Consider the following 6,740-nt stretch of genomic DNA (forward strand, 5'->3'; position numbering starts at 1 on the left):
CTCCTTTATACCATTTGAGTTCTTAAGATTTTGCAAAGGGAAGTTGGTTAATTTATTTATTAGGATCACTAATATTTGAATTAAGGGCTATTGCTTATTTCATGGTAATTTTGTTATACGTAATAACTTTTGTTTATGAAGTTGTTCTGCAGAGTAAAATTCTACGCTTTTTTCAAGTTTAAAGTTTGGTGTTTCTTTCAGCCATTTTCCCGGTACATTTAAAAGCCAGACAAAGGCTGGCAGATAAGCTGCTAGTATTCTGTACAAGCTTGATATAAAACTTGTTTTATTAGATTTCCCTCCTTTCCCAACAGCACAAAGTTTCGAGATCTGGACTCATCCATTGGGCTAATAATTGATTTAGCCACTACAATATTATTACTACTTTCTAATGAACCTTTTTCTAGATTTCTTCATTTCTTCTATAACCCGTTCTCCCTTTTTGTCCTCCTCACTTAAAAACTAACTTCTAAATCTCTCTTTAAAGAACTACCAGTAGGATTCTTCCTCTTCTGGCCTTCCCTCCGTGCTGTATTCGGTTAGTTATTGGGATGTATACCTGTGCAATCTTTAATGAAGCTCCAACACTTTTACCTGTACATGTCTGTACCTAAATGAAACTGGTTCGTTTTGATGTTATACTAGCGAAACACCAAAAAAATCTTGATTTAAATGATGATGATTTAAATAATTTAGCTGGTATTTTAAGTATGAGGATTTATACTAACTGCTGATGATTTTTTATTCAAGTTATCGTGATTATATGTTATAGTGATGAAGAATGTGATTAAATGAGTATGATGGTAATAAAACTTTAGGTGATAGTACTTTGTATTCAGGTGATTTTATTATTTGACGACTTCAATGATGATGGTGTATATGATATATAGCTTCGATTGATTAGTATGGAATGATGATGTGATTTGTGTGATGGTGGTTTATTTTATTCTGACGATGGTGATAGAGATACGATGGTTTAAATTGATGATGTGTTTGTGTGGGGAGGAATATTTAGATGATTTTGATGATGATATAGATTTGGCTAACGACGATTTTATAGCTGATATGATAGTGATTTATAGAATAGTTTAGAGGGTTTCGGCAGTGAAGACGATGGTTATTTATATTTAGATGCAGCGTCTAACAGTTTCTCCCACCTCAGACAAGATCTCAGTCTGTGTGCTTGTTTCCCTCGTTTTGGAAGCATCTTTGATAAGCTGGGTTGGCGCTTTTTGCTTTTTGTACATTTAGAAAACATTATCATATTTATTTTTATAACCATGGGTCCAAAGAAGAAGATGATGTCTATTGAATTACAGCGTGAAATCATAGAAAACCATGAGCAAGGTGTGCGAGTAATTGACTTGGCGATGATGTACGGTCGTAGCACATCAATGATATTTACTGTGCTTAAACAAAAGGAGTTGATAAAGGGTATAACGCCATCTAAGGCCGATAAAATAATGTCTAAACTCTGGACCTCTCTCCGTGAATAGATGGAGAAACTACTGATGGGGTGGGTGAGAGAGAAGCAGCTTCAAGGAGGAACCTTAACATAAAGCATCATATGTGAGAACGCACGAGCAATTTACGGTTATTTGCTAAAGAAGATCCCACACACTTCTAAAAATGAGGAATCGGAAGACTTGTTTAAATCCAGTAGGGCTGGCTTGACATCTTTAGGAAAAGGACCGGCATTCACTCCGTCGTCAGACATGGTGAGGCAGCAAGTTCCGATGTGAAGGCAGCTGAGGTTTACATCAAAATGTTTTCCGAACTGATACTAGCCAAAGGATACATCCCCCCAGCAAGTCTTTAACTGTGACGAGACAGTACTTTTCTGGAAAAGGATGGCGAATAGAACTTACATAACGGCAGAGGAGAAGACGATGCCAGGTCACAAACCCATGAAGGATAGATTAACTCTAGTAATTTGCGCCAATGAGATTGGCGACTGTAAAATCAAGCCTCTGCTAGTATACCATTCGGAAAATCCCAGAGTCTTTAAGTCATATAATATTTCAAAAGAAAATCTGCCAGGTATGTGGAGGACAAATCCGAAGGCTTGGGTCACCAGGAAATTCTTTGTGAAGTGGATAAACCTGGTGTTTGGCCCTTCTGTTAAAAAATACCCACAGAAAAACAACCTACCCATGCAAGCCCTTCTCTTCCTCGACAATGCCACTACTCACCCACCAAATCTCGCAGATGATTTACTCTAATAGTTCAAGTTTATAAAAGTTTCCTACCTACCACCCAACACCACTCCTATCCTGCAGACGATGGATCAGCAGGTGATTTCTAATTTTAAGAAATTGTACACCAAGCACATTTTTTGGGGCTGCTTTGAGGTGACAGGTTACAGGTGACAGGTGACAGCAGGACAGGGCACCCGGACGGCTTTCTATGACTACTCGGGTATTACCCTGGCCCTGCAACCATCTTGAGTCTTCACAGTTGTAAGATGCTTTTATGTTTATTGCAGGTGCCCTATTCCGGCCTGCAGAGGTCTATGCCCATTTTTTCTAGTTTGGCCATTGTGCATTTAAGCTTTTGCCGCGTGCCTCGATGTTTTATGAGAAGGCGTTTGAAAGGCAGAACATTGGTAGTTGGGAATTTTATGTGCCATTCTGCTGTTAAGGGGCACTCCGTGACATAATGGTCTGGTGAGCCCAAGTTGCCACAAACACACATATTAGTTGTTGCTAGACCCCTTTCTGCAAAGTACGTCGGAAAGGGGCCGTGGCCTGTTATATATCGCGTGAGGTAGGGCGATGAGATGAGCCGGTCCACCTCTACCTTGGGCAGGAACTCATATGCTCTGCGGCCTTGCGGGATTTGGTCTCATTCATTCTGCCAGTTTCCAATGGCGGACTCCTCTATTTGCCTCTTTAGGCATGACCGGGGCAGGGGCACCTGAATCTGCTCCGTTTCCTCATTTTGGGCAGCCTTCTTGGCAAGAGCGTCTGCTGCTTCATTTCCCTGGATTCCGGCGTGCGCCTTCACCCAGGAAATTTGGATTCTCATTGACTTTTCTTGTAGACGGAGGACTTCTTGCAGGTGCGAGATTAGTGCGGAGCGCTGGAGAGGGTTGTTGATAGCATAAATGCTTGACAGGCTGTCAGTAAATATCGTAGCTCGACTCTGCCGTGTGTCAATTGCCCATTTCACTGCCTTTGTGAGGGCAACTACTTCCGCTTGGAACACTGAGTTCTGTGCTCCCAGATGGCCCTTCCATTCCTTTGCTATGTTTCCGTTTATATAGGCTATATAGGCACTGCCTACAGCGTTCTCAATTTTTGACCCGTCTGTATAAAGCACGGCCCCTGGTCCGTCTAAGCGCGGGGTTAACGCTGGTGAGTGGAAAGTCCTTATGCCCAGTCCATATTCCGACGGATGTGTGCTTAGTTTGGACCTGCGTGTTTCGTAGACTTCTGGCAGATAGCATGTATCCCCGTATGTGCATGGCTGTTGGAGTTGCGTCACCTTTGCAATTGAGGCTTCTTGCTGCGCTTTGATTGGGAGCGGCATAAGCCCTGCTAATACCGAAGCGGCCGCAGTCGACGTTGTCCTGTAGGTCTTCGTTATGGCCAGGACAAATGGTCGCTGTGCACTACTTAGCAATTTTGCCTTTCTGACTGTCATCGGGGCTGCCCAGATGGCTGCTCCGTAGGTTAGGACCCTCTCCGCGACAGTGGAGTAAAGTATCTTGTAGATATTGGGCCGAAGGCCCCAGTGCGGGCCTTGCATTTTTTGCAGATTGTTTGCGATTCGGCGAGCCTTTTCTCTTTGGACTTTAAGGTGAGGCAGCCAGGTGAACTTTTCATCCAATATAATACCCAGGAGTTTTAGTTCTCTGACCCTTTTGATGGTCTTCCCATTAAGCTGGATGGTTGGGTTTCTTATTAAAGTTTGGGCTGGCTTATGATAAATTATATATTTCGATTTTGCCTCAGAAATTATTAGCTTTTTCTCCTGACATAGCCGAGAGAAGGTATCAATTACATCATTGCAGTTTTGCTGCAGTTCATCTCTACTCTTGCCGCCCACCACAAAGGTCGCGTCATCCGCAAAGGCTACTATCTGGGTATGGGACGGCCATTCGTATCGTAGGATGGAATCGAAAGTTGCATTCCACAAGTCTGGACCCGCGCACGATCCCTGTGGACAGCCTTTTGTCTGGCTTCTGGTTATGACACCGCCAGTGTGTGTTACTATGAACTTTCTATTGGACAGGTATTGCTTGAAAACCTGCAAGAGGTTATCAGGGATCCTTGCCTGGTGCAGTGCCTCTGAAATTGAGGGCCACCACAGAGAGTCAAATGCGCTTTGCAGGTCCAGACTTAGGACCGCTGCATGCTGTTTCCTTTCATGCAAGTGGCTGATATAGTCTCTTATCTTTGATAGGGCAGCAATCGTTGAGCGTAGCTCTCTGAATCCATATTGTGCGTCAGAGACTGCCCCACTCTGCGTCATATGAAATTTAAGCCGCTGGACTAGGAGCTTCTCATAGAGTTTCCCTATTACCGGGAGAAGACAAATCTGCAAGAGTAACTACTTCCTTAATGGGCTTAATGGGAAGACCATCAAAAGGGTCAGAGAACTAAACGAGGATGGGCTGTTTGGATCCTTCCCTTCTTTCTTAAAGAGCACGACCTGCCCCGTTTTGTAAGGTTCCGGAAAGCTTTGCAGTGCTAGCAGTTTGTTAAAATAACGCGTGAGAAAGCCGGATCTTGCTTTATGTATTGCTCTCAAGATTGGATAGTCTATTGAGTCCGGACCAGGGGCTTTACTTTTCGGGAGAATTTTGATCGTTGCGGAGACTTCCTTCTCCGTAAATGGCATATCATCTGGGACAGATGTGTGCAGCGTATAAGCCTGTTGGTCGGACGGATCTGTAATATCCTCTTCCGGAAGTACGGCGTCAAGAATTGTCCTGAGCGTGATTTCTGTTATGTGTCCAGCCTGCTGCCCTGCAAAGGCTCTTAGCTCCGGTGGTCTGTAAACTTTGTTCGAAGCTATCTTGTGGAGAGCACCATAGACTTCTACATTCTTAGTACAGAACTCCCTCCAGCTGGCAAGTTTTGCGGCTGCAATTGCCCTTTTGTACTGAGCTTGCTCTTTATTATAAAGAACACTAAGGGCTTGCCTCCTGTCTGGGTCTCTTTCGCTCTTCATCTTACGCCTAAGTGCCCTGGTGCGACTGCGCTGTGCACGGAGCTCTTTCGTCCACCAGTTTGCCACTCTTAAAACTTTTGGTGATTTCAGGCCTAGGGTGGCATCACAGATAGATTGAATATCTCGTATCATACTGGTGGTTAAGTCGTCAGCATCCTTTATGTTCTGACATTTCATAAGTGCCTCGTCCACCTGCTCTAGTACTGGTCCTAGCCTGCTTACAAGTTGTTTTAATTTTCTGCCATTGGTTCTATAACGCTTGTTCATAAACTGCGCATGTGGCTGACCTATCTGGAACGTTATATAGCGATGGTCCGAGTTTGAGGGAGTGTCACTTACGGTCCAGTGCTGTATTTTCTGAGCCAGACGCGCTGTTGACAGAGTGATGTCAGGCCATCCTTTTCCCATTTGGGTCTCGAAGGTCGGCAGACTGTCCGGCACGTTATGAAGAATGAGTCCGTTGCATGCAATGTAGTCCACAACTTCTCTACCTCTTGGGTCTGTGGTCGGATATCCGAAGTCCTCCGCATGAGAGTTAAAATCTCCTGCCAATACATGGTGTGCATGCGGGTAGGACGTAAGGATATTCTGCAAGGCATCTAATGTGGGAGAAACGTCTACTGTAGGTGGAATGTAAACATTCGTGACCAGGACACTCAGTCCCATAGCCTCGACTGCAATTGTGACCATGTCTCTTGACTTTGCTAGCACAACTGGCAACGATCTGCTGTGGCAACAAACTACTGCCGCTCTTGTTCCCTCACTTCCTGAATCCTGGATGACCGTCCATTGGAGGGGAAATTCTGCTGCTTGCCCTGCATAAAGAAAAGGTTCTTGAATTAAAAGGAAGTCCGCCTCTTCCTCCATAGCATATTGCACTAGCTGTGCAGTAGCCGCGCGCGCTCTTTGGAGGTTGATTTGGACAAACTTGAGCACATTGCTTTCCTCTGTTCTTGAATTCACTTCCATTACTTTTGTAAATTAATTGACTTTTAAGGTAAAATTACTAACTGTGAAAATACTTGACTTGCTTCCTAGAGAGTTGCGCTTGTTATTAAGTGAACTGGCTGTTGTAGTAAGTAGACGATGCCTTGCTTGCTGGGCTATTAAATTAGTTGTCCTCGCCGTAGTCAGTACGTGCTTTAATCTTCTGGATGTGCGCATGGAATGTTGGGCAGTTTGCTGCGTACGCTGCATGGTGTGTATCCACTTTAACTTTTGAATTTCTGTTTGCTATGATGCAGTTAATGCATTCAGGGCAGTCCGCCTTACATTCGTTAATGTCATGACAGCCTCCGCAGTAAGCGCAGTAAGGCCTGTGGCAGCAGTCTTTCGACGTATGTTCCAGGTCCTGACAGCGGAAACAGCGCTTGGCTCCTGTAAACTCGTAGATACTATGTTCCCTCCATCCTTGGAACAATCTTCGTTTGGACATGAGGACATGAAAGGCACCAGGGGTACATTCAATCACCCACTTTGTGGCTCTATTCCTTCTGTCCGGGCCCTTGAAGAGGACTCTACACTCTTTATTCCCAAGATTACAAGACTTTTGTAGCATTTCT

Source organism: Stegodyphus dumicola, chromosome 10, assembly GCF_044657685.1.
Source record: "Stegodyphus dumicola isolate Sdum_Otavi_A_Nest chromosome 10, ASM4465768v1".
Classification (NCBI taxonomy): Eukaryota; Metazoa; Arthropoda; class Arachnida; order Araneae; family Eresidae; genus Stegodyphus; species Stegodyphus dumicola.